We start from the raw sequence: 14,679 nt of genomic DNA, 5'->3' as shown, positions 1-14,679 counted from the left end.
ATAACATCTCCCTTTCTTTTAAATTAAATACCGAAACACCAAAGTGCCTCTATGACTCAGTATTAAACAGTGTAACAAGACCAGTGTAAACCCATCAATTATTATTTAACTAAGGGTTTACTCAATATATATTAATCAAAACTTACCTCCTGAACACGTAGAGATCATTACCTTATTCAAACCTCAGCTAATGGTCATTAGAAACTAATGGTCATTTCTCCATAACACCTCGGAACACTCTGGGAATAAGCAAACTGTCGGCCACAGCAAGCCCTGTCTTGAGTCTGCGTGACATGAGTCGCTGTGCAGGAATACTGTCTAGTCTGTGTGTGGGTATGTTTTGCCAGTGGAGAATCACCAACGCACTGAGTTGGGAACGTCTTCTGTGTGATCCGACCAGCCGGCTAAAATGACTGATGTCAACACCTGCAACACGTCGTCCTTTTCCGTATTGCTTATGAGTCTGGTCTGAGTCACATTGAGGTGCAAAGCTTGGTCCACGTGTGAAAACAGTCAGATTGTACCTTTTCAATTGCAACATCATGCCTTGAAGACATATTCGGAGCACACAGGAGGGATTATTTTGAAAATTATCACCAGAGGCTTGTGATCAGTTTCTGCTGTGATCAACTCTCTGCCGTACAAGTACTGATTAAATCTCTGACATGCAAACACAATGCTCAAACATTCTTCCTCAATTTGAGCGTAGATCTCTTCGAGTTCGTGTAAGCACACACAAGGCGAATGCCATAGGCTGTCCCTTTTGAAGCAAACAGCATCCCAGGCCTGTTCTTGTAAATGTTCTTGCTGGCATCGCTTTGTATTGTCACCTGCTTGCCAATGTCGTAATACTTCAGAACGTGCATGATGGAAGCTATGCGTTTGGTTTCTTGCACACCTTTATCATGTTTTGGTAGCCAGTGCCACACCACATCTTTGTCCAAAAGCCGACGAAGCGACTTGCATACCTCCAAAAGCCTTGGCAGAATTTTAGCCAGATATGTCACGAATCCTATAAGTCGCTGGACTGCCTTTGAGTTGTCTGGTGTCGCTATTGCCAGGACTGCTCTTTTATTCTCTGGATTGATTTGTAGCCCATCCACTGATAACATGTGCCCGTGAAAGTGCACCACATTCAACTTGAGTGCAGTTTTTTTCTTGCACAGCTCTACAGTGTTCCATTTAGGCATGGAGGTTGTTATCATGATCAGATTCGGCCACTGCATCTGTGTCACCACAGCCAACAACCAGTATATCGTCAGCTATTGGCTTCATGCCCCGGAGGCCCATAAGCAGTTTATGTTGCTTGTGCTGATAGATTTCTGGTGCGACCAACATGCCAAAAGGTAATTTGAGCCATTGCATCTGCCCCCAAGAAGTCCATAATGTTGTCAGTCTATTGCTTGCATCATCCAATTTACAGCGTGAACAGGCTTGCTTTGGGTAGCTTGTACAGAATATCTTCCAGCACTGGCATATGTTAGTGTGCTCTTTTCAAAGCTTGATTCAGATGCTTCAGATCAATGCATATAAACACTTTATCTTGCTTGGCTATGACTACCATGTTACTGATCCATGGAGTGGGTTCAGTGATAGTTGTGATATGACCATCTCTCATGTATTTATCGAGCTGCACTTTCACTTTGGCTTTGAAGACATCGCAGTGCTGTCGAGCACAAATTGAACATTCAGACCCCAGAGACTGACTTGACTGGGTCATTGAATACATCCTTGAACTTGCATAACAATTGTTGTTTTGTGAGGGGAATATCTGAACATACATCCAGTCTGTGAAGTTTGTCGGTAATTGCATGAGTCTTTGTTTTGCACATGTGGCACCAAAGAGCAACAGTTCTTGGCCTGCCTCGACCACTTTAAACACAAGATTGTGCCTGGTGCCACTTACGAAGCATTCTGTGTGAAACCGCACCAAGGAAGACATTGTAGAACCAGAGTATAATTTCAGCTTTGTTGTGCTTGGCTGGAGTGGGCTGTTTACAAACCATTTTGGACCTGGAGACTTAACTGTGCAAATGCACTCCTCAGCGCTAAAATGTCACCCTTCACTGTTGGGTTCCTGCTCATCATGTCCATCGGCCATCACTGCATGCATTCTGCTGAATCTGTCAGTCCTCTGCCTGGCTTTACACAGTTTGACAAAATGATTAATCATGCCACATGACCGACATGTCTTTCCGAATGTAGGGCACTGTTCTCTGCCTTTCTTTTGGCTACCCCCAAAATACATGCAGCTCACAATCTTAGGCATCTGCTTATTTCTCCTGTCACTGTCCTGGTGATTTGGCTTCTGTGCTTGTGCAACATTCACATTGTAATTGAGTGTGCTGTCCATTGTTTTCATGCATTGTTCTGTTGCTTCTGCAAGCTGACATACTGCATGTCTGCAGCCTCCGAGTGTTAGTTCACCTTCACGCAGCAGATGCTGTCTTGTTCTGCCATTGGCAATGCCAAGGACAAGCCTGTCATGAATAATTTAATCTTTAAGCCCTCATTGGTTGATGCTTATTCCCGCAGTCTGGTAAGAAAGCTGTCTATAGGCTCATCCGTTTCCAGTTTGCAACATGCAAACAAGTACCTTTCATAGATCACATTTTTTGCCAGTTTGAAGTAATCACCTAAGGCACTGACTTAGGTCTTTTTTTGTTCCTCGTCCAAAACAATGTTGTGACTGTAGATATGTCGACACTTGTTGCCCATAAGCTGCCTTAAGGCAGCTGCTCTCACTTACTTACTGCTCCCAGTCGCCAACTCATAGTCCTCAAATTCTGCTCTGAAAGTGTCCCAAGTCTTCGATATATCCCGTGTCATCCGCATGTCCTCAGTGGCAGGAATGCTGTTTAGCGCCATAGGCCAAGCTTAGTGTCCACTTCTCACACCATTTGGGTTGTGCGCAAGGATAAAGCAAGGATTGCATTACCACATATTGTTTATTCACAGCTATATGGAGTGAATCAGAACAGGCCAACAACAGGCACAGCCTTATGACTTCCACAGGAACATAACCATATATTGCATGACTCTCCATAACATCAGCAGTTTTTCTTGCGTACCACCACTTCTCAGAGTCTCCCAATATGATGTAATTTCTTATTTGTCATTTTGTCAGTTATTTCTTAAGTCAGTGGCTTATTCAATATGGCCCTCTGACTGATTTTGACAAAATTATGTCACAATCTAAACTAATGAGCGCTCAGCGTTGCATGCAACAACATCAGTTGTCTTCAAGTGATCTGTGGTCCAGTTCCGGAGAGGAGCGCGTGTGTTTAAGCTTGTCTGGGCATAGTTCAGTTACACTGCTCTCTGAAACATGAACCAGCAACTTTTAGGTGAGCACATTTTATCGCATCTTATTCAATCAAATGTTTTAATGCAAATTGCTTTGCTGCTCGGTGCAGTCAAAACTACAGACTTAAAAAATACATCACAGCTGTTACAGAAGTAGCTAATGTCAGTTCATATGCACAGCCTTTTTCAACAAAAGATAAATTGATGATGAAAATCGAACCTTTAAAGGAAATACATAGAAAAGTGCTTTTATTTTCCATTCTTCAAGAGTTAAACGTGTGTATTTCATCAGTTCAGGATCCGTGGTGCTCGTTAAAAGTGAAAACGTGAAGTGTCACTAAACTTGACATGCATATACATTCACTGAGCACTTTATTAGGAACACCTGTACACCTCTTAGTCATGCAATTATCTAATCAGCCAATCAAGTTAAAGCAGTGCAATCCATAAAATCATGCAGATATGGCTCAGGAGCTTCAGTTAATGTTCACATCAACCATCATAATGGGGAAAAATGTGATCTCAGTGATTTCGACCATGGCATGATTGTTAGTGCCAGTCGGGCTGGTCTGAGTATTTCTGTAACTGCTGATCTCCTGGGATTTTCACACACAACAGTCTCTAGAGTTTACTCAGAATGGTGCCAAAAACAAAAAACATAAATTGAGTGGCAGTTCTGCGGATGGAAACTAATTGTTGATGAGACTGGTCAACAGAAAATGGCCAGGCTGTTTCGAGCTGACAGAAGGCTACAGTCACTCAGATAATCACTCTGTACAGTTGTAGTGAGCAGAATAGCATCTCAGAATGCACAACACATTGAACCTTGAGGTGGATGGGCTACAATAGCAGCAGCAGAAGACCATATCGGGTTCCATTTCTGTCAGCCAAGAACAGAAAGCTGAGGCTGCACAGGGCACAAGCACACCAAATCTGGACATTTGAAGACTGGAAAAATGTAGTCTGGTCTGATGAATCTCAATTTCTGCTGAGGCACATAGATGGTTGGGTCAGAATTTGGTGCCAACAGCATGAATCCATGGACCCAACCTGCCTTGTGTCAACAGTCCAGGCTGGAGGTGGTGTAATGGTGTGTGGAATGTTTTCTTGGCAAACGTTGTGCCCATCAATACCAATCAATCATCTCTTGAATGCTGACTATGTGCATCCCTTCATGGCGACAATTTACCCATCTTCTAATGACTACTTCCAGCATGATAACGCACATTGTCACAAAGCAAAAGTCATCTCAAACTGGTTTCATGAACATGACAATGAGTTCAATGTTCTTCAGTGGCCTTCCCAGTCACCGGATCTGAATCCAATAGAATACCTTTGGGATTTGGTAGAACGGGAGATTCACTACATGAATGTGCAGCTGACAAATCTGCAGAAATTGCGTGATACAATCATGTCAAAATGGACCAGAATCTCAAAGGAATGTTTCCAACATCTTGTGGAATCCATGCCATGAAGGATTGAGGCTGTTTTGAGAGCAAAGGGAGGCCCTACCCAGTATTAGTATAGTGTTCCTAATAAAGTGCTTAGCGAGTGTCTCTTGGTTGTATTTAGTTATATACAGATGTGTGTCAATGTTCTCAATCTTGAACATCAAATCAGTTTGTTTTCCATTTACTTATGATTATCTGCAGAAGTATCTGGCTTCTGTGTGCAAATTCACAATATGTTTGCAGAACATTTTTTCCCTCATTGAATGGGAGGATAATAATAGAAAAAAAAGGAAGAACAGACATTGCTCTTATTTCAGTGTACATTTTGTGTTATGTAAAAAGACAATTCTACATTAGATTGCCATTGTTTGCTTATGTGGGTTGATATTGTTGAAGATACACTTTAGCAGATCTAAATGCTTTTCCTCAGTTTTCATAAATAATAACCCTACATTGTTATAATTATGTTTTTATGTTAAAGTATGTTTTTAAAAGTAAAGCTACTCAAAACCTGTGAGGGTGTGAGGTCATGTTTGTTTTTCAGTCAGATCTTAAGAAAGAATTTATAGCCAGATCTTAAAGTTAATTCACCCAAAAATGAAAATTCTCTCATCATTTACTCACTCTCATGCCATCCCAGATGTGTATGATTTTCTTTCTTCCGCAGAAGACATTTTAAGAAAAATCTAAAAAAATATCTCAGCTCAGTGCAGCTCACGCCGCACATTGCTGGAAGATACATTTTGTGGAATTATTTAGTGATTTTTGCACCTGACAAAACAATGTTTTCAGAGATTGATTTCAGAGGCTTATGTATAAATCTTGTATGTTTAATTGTTTTTTTCTTCAGCAGAATTTATTTTTAGAAAGGATTAATCAAGATTTACACAAACAAAAATGTTAACATAACAATGAACACATAATTGTGTGATAAACAGTTTAAGGTAGATATAAGTATTATGCTATTGAAGGTACTACAACAGAAATTTCCCTCGCTCACTTAACAAAGTGGAACGGACTTCCAAAATGTTAAAAGTGAAGTGGAACGCAGCCTGTGTCATCAAAATATTTAGTGTTAAGAAACCAATTTGAGGCAAGTCAAATTGGCATCATTTTCACATGTCATCTGATAGTAGCAATAACAAAAAAATAACACATTCTTTGTGTACACTTGTCTATTTGTATGGCTTTTGCTCTATGTGAAAAACAAATGCAGGATTGCGGGAACGGGAGCAGTCAGGAAGGAAATCACTGTGGGCAGAGAGCAGGTGAACATCAAGTAAAATTCAGTGGGAGCGTTCGGTTGTGGGATAGAAATTCTCGGGAGCGGGATAGAATAAACAGTCCCATGCAGACCTCTAATATATTGAATGCTGTCAATAGGATGAAAAATCAGAACAATACATACAATGCACGCTGAAATGTTCTGAATATGCAAACGTAATACAGTCCATGGTGACGTTTGGTGCTTCGACTGGCTAAAGCAGAGACGCTGGTCCTCACATCTCACATCTTCTGTGTTTGTTTACACAGTCATTGGCAGCAACAGAATGAGACATGTTTTTAAAAGTTGCGTTTGTGCCGCTCTTAAAACACGCCGCACATTGCTGGAAATGCATCGAAATGATTAAAGACATATAGTGCATGTGTACAAACGACTAACAACTAAAAATAGCACAGATGGGTGCAAAAACGGTCCAGGATGCCTTCAAAACAGCACAACAGCAAGATGAAACAGGATGGGGGTCTCCTTTTTAGAGTCCAAACCTGACATTGTGTCTTTTAAAAGTGGCAAGTGATGAACAATAATGGTCAAAGCCATTCATCTAATGAAGGTTTATGTTTAAAAAACATTTAAATCAAGATAGGCACATGAAGGTGTCCTGTGTAAGTCCCCTTTGGATGAATCTCCCATGACAGGCCCTTTCTCCTCTTCACCTGTGTAAGTGTGACTGTCTGAGCACCAGTGGGCGGGGCCAAGATTTCAATGACGAAAAATAGGCATTGATGTCTTGCTGGAGGCAGTCATATGCAGATGTATTTGGTGCTTGTGACATCAAAAGTCCCACAAATTCCAAATGGCACGTTTTTAGAGCCTGGTTTAAATAAATGCTCTTTTTCTATTAAGGAAGAAGTTTTCAGTTCTGAAACATACAGTGTGTTTTTACAGTACAATGACCTCCTATATGTCAAAAGATCAAGGAAAAATGTATTTCTCATGTCATGACCCCTTTAACAATGCATTTGGTTATTTGGAAATAGTTCTCTTAAGTCTGATGAAGATGAATGAGAGACACTGAGTGAAATATCACAATATATCGTAGTTTTGAATCGCAATACATCAAAAATAAAGATTCGCAATAATATCGTATCATGATCTAAATATCGATAAGATATCATATCACCAGTTACCTTGTGATTCCCACCCCTACCACTGAGTTACTCAAAATATTGAGTGTGTACAGTAAACAGTTCTCCCCTGCCGATTTCAGACCAGCCGAAGGATCGACGATATTGACATGCCAACGTGCTTACCTCATGCGAGAGGCTGTTTGAACTCCACCCTTGTGACAGTGCATATCACAGCTGGTCGGAAATGAACATTTTTATTTTAAAAAGTTTTAAATATTGATCTATTTCTTACACACTCACCTAGCATTTTGCTTCAGAAGACATTAATTAATCCACTGGAGTCATATGGATTACTTTTATGATGGCTATATGTGCTTTTTGGAGCTTCAAGATTTTGGCACCCATTCACTTGCATTGTATGGACCTACAGAGCTGTGATATTCTTCTAAAAATCTTAATTTGTGTTCAGCAGAAGAAAGAAAATCATACACATCTGAGATGGCATGAGTATGAGTAAATGATGAGAGAATTTTCATTTTTGGGTGAACTATCCCTTTAATTTTATACCGCCATAAATATCATTTTGATTATATTGTGAATATTCAATATATCGGCCAGCCCTATAAAAATACTGCATAATGTACAGCTTCTCTGGTGATGGATGTGCCTTCATGCTTTCCTGTGTTAACTGATGTAACTGTAAGTTGGGATGAAATAAGGAGAGCATCTGATGAACATTGCTTGATGTTATGTTCTACTTTTGCACACTATCACGGTGTATGCAGAAAACATAATGTTCATTTATAGAGAAACGCTCCAACATGGATTACATTGAGACCACTTTATCTTTACATGAGAGGAAGTGAAGGAAGCATGTCCAGTTCTTCATCTGTGTTGCAGACAAGACATGGCATGCAGCGTTTAAGCGTCAGTGTGCCCTCTAGCGACGGATGACTGTATAGACAGACTTATCAAAGTCTGCTGGCATGAATACTTAACGCATTTGTTCTGAAATTAATTAATCGGCGATCAATAAAAGTACTCCTCACTGCAGACTGTAGCGCGATGGCGTAGTGCAGTGGTTCTCAACCTTTTTTGATGAACGCCCCCCTACTTCATTCCCTTACCCCAGAGACATAGTGGATGCACATTCACATTTTAATGTTTTGTTTTATTACTGATGCATACTTATCGGTCATTAAATCGTTGTAGCCCTTTGCGGTTAAATAATTGCATACTTATCGGTCATTAAATGTGTGTGTGTGTGTTACAACAATATATATATATATATATATATATATATATATATATATATATATATATATATATATATATATATATATATATATATTCATATAATACACACACACACACATTTATATATTAGGGCTGCACAATGAATTAAAATAAAATCGCGGTATGACATTGTGCAATTATTTAACCACAAAGGGCTACGACGATTTAATTAAATTAATAGATCATTTAAAGAGGGGTTGTGCTGTAGTAAAGACACCTCTGCTTAAATCTCCATTCTCTTAAAGGCACCTCCATTTAAAAGGGTACCTTTACATTTGTGAAGGGCACATTTAGATTTGTGAATGAAATCTACTTGCGCCCCTGTATCCCCGTTCTGTGCATGTCAGTGCACTACGTCACCAAAATCCACTACGCAAAGGATTAGATCCAGTACGTCATCGTGCTACAGTCTGCAGCGAGGACCCTCTCGAGCTATAAGCTTAATCAATCAAATGATTAATGTCAATGAATCGATTGTTGATTAATCATTAACATCCCTATTTACAACTAAAAATACAACTTGCTTCTGGCATCACTTTTTCAAATTTTAACAAGAATTTGGAGAGCACACGTGCCCATATGCTTAAGAGCGCTTCCATCTTCGACCACTGGGGTGGTGGTTCAAATTTGGGTAGGCACAGACCAATTTCAACAGCAAAAACTCTGACCTCTGTCAGTGAATTCACAGTGAGATCAATCTGTGTAAACACCTGTGACTGCACATTCTATTAATATGTCAAGTAACTACATTGATCTGCAGCCATAAAGCCTACATTTAGGATAATGAACCATAATTACTTCACAGAAGAATTGTTTATTCCATTAATTATTGATCATATATATATATAACTATTCATTGAACATAGTATCATATTGCTGCTGCTGCCATTTTATAAAACTAAGATCCACTCGAATCTATGAGTTTCAGTAATTTCATCATGGGTAAGGGGGTACCTCACTTAGGCTTTGTGTCGTGTGAAAGAAAATGCATTACCTGTGGTGAAATCACTTTAAAATGCAACTTCTGTGCTGATTGCTTTATTATAATGGTCAAATTATGTAATGATAGTGATAGGGATGATTGCAATTACTTGTAATACATGTCTTAATTTAATGACTAAGTCACAGTGGCAACTTTCATCCTCACTAAATGTGATAAAGTCCACACAGTGTGAAAAGCAACAGCAAGACAGTGTTCAGGGTCAAAGTGTTGACATAGACACAGAATTCATCACATTGGGCAATGGTCCATTAGACAGTGGGCTAGTCAGAGGCCTCTAGCTTATTGACATTCAGGGGTGCACACAGTGGTGCGACATCGAACTGGGCTTCTATACTGCTGAGACAAAACACATACTCCGCTGAGACAGTCACAACAGTGTGTATTACACCTCAGCGAAATGGAGGATAGGATACCAGTGGAAAAAAAGATAGCCTCTCATTTCCTGTAGATGCCCATCTTGTATATGTGGGTACATCAGTGTGTATATATGAGGGAAGGAAAGATCTGATTTTTATCATGGCATGTTCACAAACAAATAAACATTGAATCCGATATGGAGCTCTCATTTCTGCCACGTCCATAGAATATATGCCTCAGTAGATTATCTTCTACCTTGTAATGACTCAGTCTGTAACTGTCATTAGTTTGGATTCTTCCTCACCAAATCTAGTGTCATTTTGGGTATGCTCTAATAAATGAACGGCATTCCATAGCCAAGAGATCAGAATGAGAATGTGTTTGCAGTATAAAGCAATCCTGTTTCATTTGCCTCTTTGAGAGAAATTGAATGGCATCATTAAGCATTATCATATAGCTATGGCGACAATCACCAATAAATTTCAGGAGGAAATAAGTATAAAAAATCCACTGAACAACACAAAAATATACAGTATGTAAGGGACTTTATAGTTCGGAAAATGGTGACACAATTGGAAAAGTGATGTTATTATCTACTATAACAGCAAGAGAAAAGTGTGAAAAATGCAACCCTTTTTTAAATTTTAACCCATGTAAAATTAGCAAAATAGCAGTACAGGTGCCATAATTCTGTAGTTCACTCAATAATCATGACAAAATATGCAGACTCATTCTCTAGGATGTCACAGCTGTGATTAGTTATGAACTGCAAAATAAATTTACATAAATTTACATTTACATTAAGCATAAATGTATCCAATAACATGACATTTAATGTCATGATTGAATGCATGAATGAACAAATGAATGAACAAATTAATAAACAAAGAAACAATTGAGCTTATAAACTAACTAACCATCCAAGTAGCTAACTAATAAATCAATGAATGAATGTATGAACAAATTAACAAACAAACTAATTAACAAACTAATGAACTGAAGTATGACTGAAAGAATGAACAACCAAGCACAAAACTAAATGAACAAACGCATGAACAAACATATGAATGAATGAACAAATGAACGAACAAACAAATTAAGCTGTTCATGGCATTTCCTCATGTGGATTTTTTTATGTTGCCTAGCAGTCTTGAGATTATTTTTGTCTTTCATTGTTTTTTTTTTTTTTTTTTTTTTTTTCTGTCTTTTGTACACCCTCAGACATTGATTAAATGCCAATGTTGAAAGGAAATGCCTTCATCTGTTTATGGCCCCTGTTCTTGTCTGAGGTTTTTTAATGAGACGGGAAACCACACATCTCATATCTTTTGAATTTGGGGTGTCACATTGAAATTCTTCTCTTTGGCATTAGTTAAACATGATGGATAGATGCGGCAACTTGTAATTCATTTTCATGGCCAGTGCGATGGTTATGAGAGACGGGGATCACTAAAGAGGAAGCATTAATCTGGACAATGTGTCTCCGGTAGGCATTTCAGTTACAAGGTTAGAATGGGAGTTCATTCAAAAATGGGCATAATAAAAGGCAGGTTTTAAAAGCAAAAGAGATCTGATCAGTTTAGAAAATATATACAGTACATACAGTATACAGTATATTGGTTTTAAGAGTGAATCCAAGGGTTTGATCACTTAAAACAGATATGTGCTTTGCTTTAGGCTAGATGCAAATTTTAAGATATAAGATAAAAACCATAAAAGAAACAATTAATTTTAATACAAGCAAGGTCTTAAAGAGGATATTAAAATACAGAGGTCTCTGTTGTGACATTTCAACAACAAACATAAAAGACAATGCTGCAGAAAAGCTCAGTGAGACTACACTCCTTACTGATGCAATATACCAATGTAGATGCCAACACACTTTTTTATTTTTACTTACAAGACTACATGTACAATGTAGTTTCACTTTTAAAAGTTAATACAATTTTTATTAAAGCTATACAACAAAACTGTACGGTAGAAAAATTTGCAGTAAATCTAACCCATTCATTGTTCGCAGCTGAAAATATAATTCAAAACCAATGAGCAATGAAATTCCTTCTGGAGAGGGAAATGCAGTTTTACGAAGGGCCAAAAACTTGACTCATTCCACTAATGGAGTATAACCACTTGTTGCAGTTTACATTTACATTTAATATAAGGTAGATTGCACTGATGCTGGGGTTTCTGTTAGCAGCACTGCTGTGACTACTTTTATCCTACCTAAGCTTCTTTATCCCTTATTACCAACCCTCATTTTGAAATAAACTCAGGGGGTGCCCATTGCAATGTTGCAAATGGTCACTGCATTAATACCTAGTCTCTATGGTACAACAGAGTACACAAAGTGCATGTGTGATGAGGAGGAGGGCATGGTCGGGCCGTGAGGGTGCACGGCCGGCGCTGAATCAGCTGATCAGCGGGAGAGCTAGATAAAGGGGGGCCGGAGACACCAGTTCGAGAGAGAGAGAGAGAGAGACACACACACGTGGCCACGTTGTGTGTGTCTGTGTTCATGTTTGTTTTATGTTGTTTTAAGTTGAGTTTTACCATTATACTTTATGTTTACTGTTCAGCTGGTTCTCGCCTACTCCTTGCCCATCCTTTAACTGTTACAGCATGCAATCTAATGAAAATCAAACATAGCAGCTATCCAACCAGAAAACATACTACTTCCACAATGCTACAGTTACTGTTCGTCTAGAATGCATCCTGTTCCTAAGTTATGAAGCCTTTAATGACATTGACATTTATATAAAGACCCTATGAAATCAAAATTGGAGTCCATGTCTATTAGCTTTGAAGCCACATAAACAAGTGTACTCCTAAAAGTTACAAAAATAAATTTTTAGTAGATACAAGACAGTGTTTACAGTGTTTAAAAAATATTGCTTTGATTAAAGGTTTAAAAGGGGTATTATATTTAGAATCATCAAAGTGCTTCTTTCTTTATAGATCTTAAATCTTTATAGAAAGAGGAAACATTGCCTCTGACTGTGTATTATCTAAAGAAATAATTAAATATTTTGTTTATTTTGAGCTTAAACCTTATACAATGTTGAAGGAGATGCTTATTGTGCTGACAGTGATGGATTCTAATGTCAGCAGTACTCGCAGGGATTGAACGAGGACTTTATTTCTGTACTGCTTGCGTGTTTTCCAAGGGTAATACAACAGATCAAAGTGAAGGGGTGGTCTGCTTGTGGCCTCTAAACTTTCTCTTGTGCTCAGTCAGATCCAGTTAATCCTAATATAAAGCTACAGAGTTATATTTCAAATTTTCAGTAAGAATGATCTCATAGCAACTGTGCTTTGTGTGTTTACAACAGATTCAGTTGCTTTCAGACTATACATCTGAGGCAGAGAAAAAACAGCCAAGTCATGATTACTTTAATAAAATATAGTACCAGTGAAAAGTTTGAACACAACTGCTTATTCATAAATATTTCTAATTTCCACATTATGGAATTCTGAAAATCTCATCCAACTTCACAAAGTGCCTCCTGAGATTGTCCTGAGACTATTGGATTTCATGAATAGGCTATACTGCACACTTGTTGGCTGCTTTTGCTTCATTAGATGGTAAAACGAATTAATTAATGCAAATAAAATGCATAGAAAATTTAGTTTTGTAAACAAATTTATACAGAGGACAAATTTATGTATATCTATAAAACTCATTTCAAACATTTAAACACAATGCAGGGCCTGGCATTAACACGTGGAACAAGTGGATTTTTGAAGGGGCAAGTGAAAGAGAATTTTGCTTGCTCAACCAGACAAGTAGCCTGATTAAAACATCAAAAACGAAAAATAACCTGCTATATTTGTGACATAGCCTATGCCTGTGTCACTTATTACAAACAGATTATTGCGCACAAATTTAATAATTCCTGCAAGTTCCACGTTCATAATGTGGAGAATTCCCACACACATTTATTGACGTTCGGTGTATGGTAGAGAATTTGTTAACAAAACCACACAGCTGTACAAATCAAAGAAATAATTTTGCCTTTCTATCGTAATATTAGAATCAGTGTGAATAATCAGTGCTACTGCATCTCTCTCTCTCTCTCTCTCTCTCTCTCTCTCTCTCTCTCTCTCTCTCTCTCGTGTGTGTGTGTGTGTGTGTGTGTGTGTGTGTGTGTGTGTGTGTGTGTGTGTCTCGCAGCATTCCGCAGCTCATTGAACACGTGTTGAGTTAAGTGTGAGCATGCAGTGAGGAGCGCACTAACACATATTTGCTGAACTTATGTATAAGCCTGTTAATTTAACATGCAAAAGCCTTTACACCATGTCTCTGCAAGCAGGCGATTAAAATGTCGCTCCTGTTTATGAACAATATAGCTGACCACAGTGCAAGCACATGATATTGGAGCGGTCTTTTAGCATCATCACATTGTGAGGCTCATATAATACAGCACCTTCGACAAGAAAGGTAGAAATAGCAAAAATGCTTTGTGTAAAACGCTACCAGAACTACTCAGCTGCTGGTTGAAGAGAAACACTCTTACACCTCTCATCTCCATCTCTCTAGAGCTCCATCTGACATACACAGGTATTTTCACTGCCTTGTGAATCAGTCAATTTTAGTAATATAAGTAGGCCTACATACTGACTTATGTAATAAAAATAATATATTAATAATATACATACATATTTAAAATGTCATCCTATTTTCTATCATTAATATATAGTCTATTTTTAATAAAAAATTTAACTAATTTAGCAGCATGGTCCCCTCTTTCAGGATTCCATCTATTAATATTCAGTAAATATGTCAGCTTTAATCTGTTGAGCACTGACTTGAACTCTTAGGGCTATACTTTCGTGAAGTTCAGCGCTATGCTGTACTACCATGCGCAACTTCTTAGAAGAGCAATTTTCATGCCAGCGCAAAGCGCTAGAGGGCGT

General features: G+C 38.3%; 1 pseudogene; it reads left to right on the top strand.

The window, feature by feature from the left end:
- The first annotated feature begins 1,188 nt into the window (after window positions 1–1,188).
- Window positions 1,189–14,679, top strand: part of LOC127441169 (uncharacterized) — a 51,303-nt pseudogene continuing 37,812 nt past the window's right edge.

The sequence above is a fragment of the Myxocyprinus asiaticus genome, chromosome 5 (genome assembly GCF_019703515.2).
Source record: "Myxocyprinus asiaticus isolate MX2 ecotype Aquarium Trade chromosome 5, UBuf_Myxa_2, whole genome shotgun sequence".
NCBI classification, from domain to species: Eukaryota; Metazoa; Chordata; class Actinopteri; order Cypriniformes; family Catostomidae; genus Myxocyprinus; species Myxocyprinus asiaticus.
The sequence above is the reverse complement of the archived record's forward strand: the minus strand, read 5'-3'. Positions and strand labels throughout refer to the sequence as shown.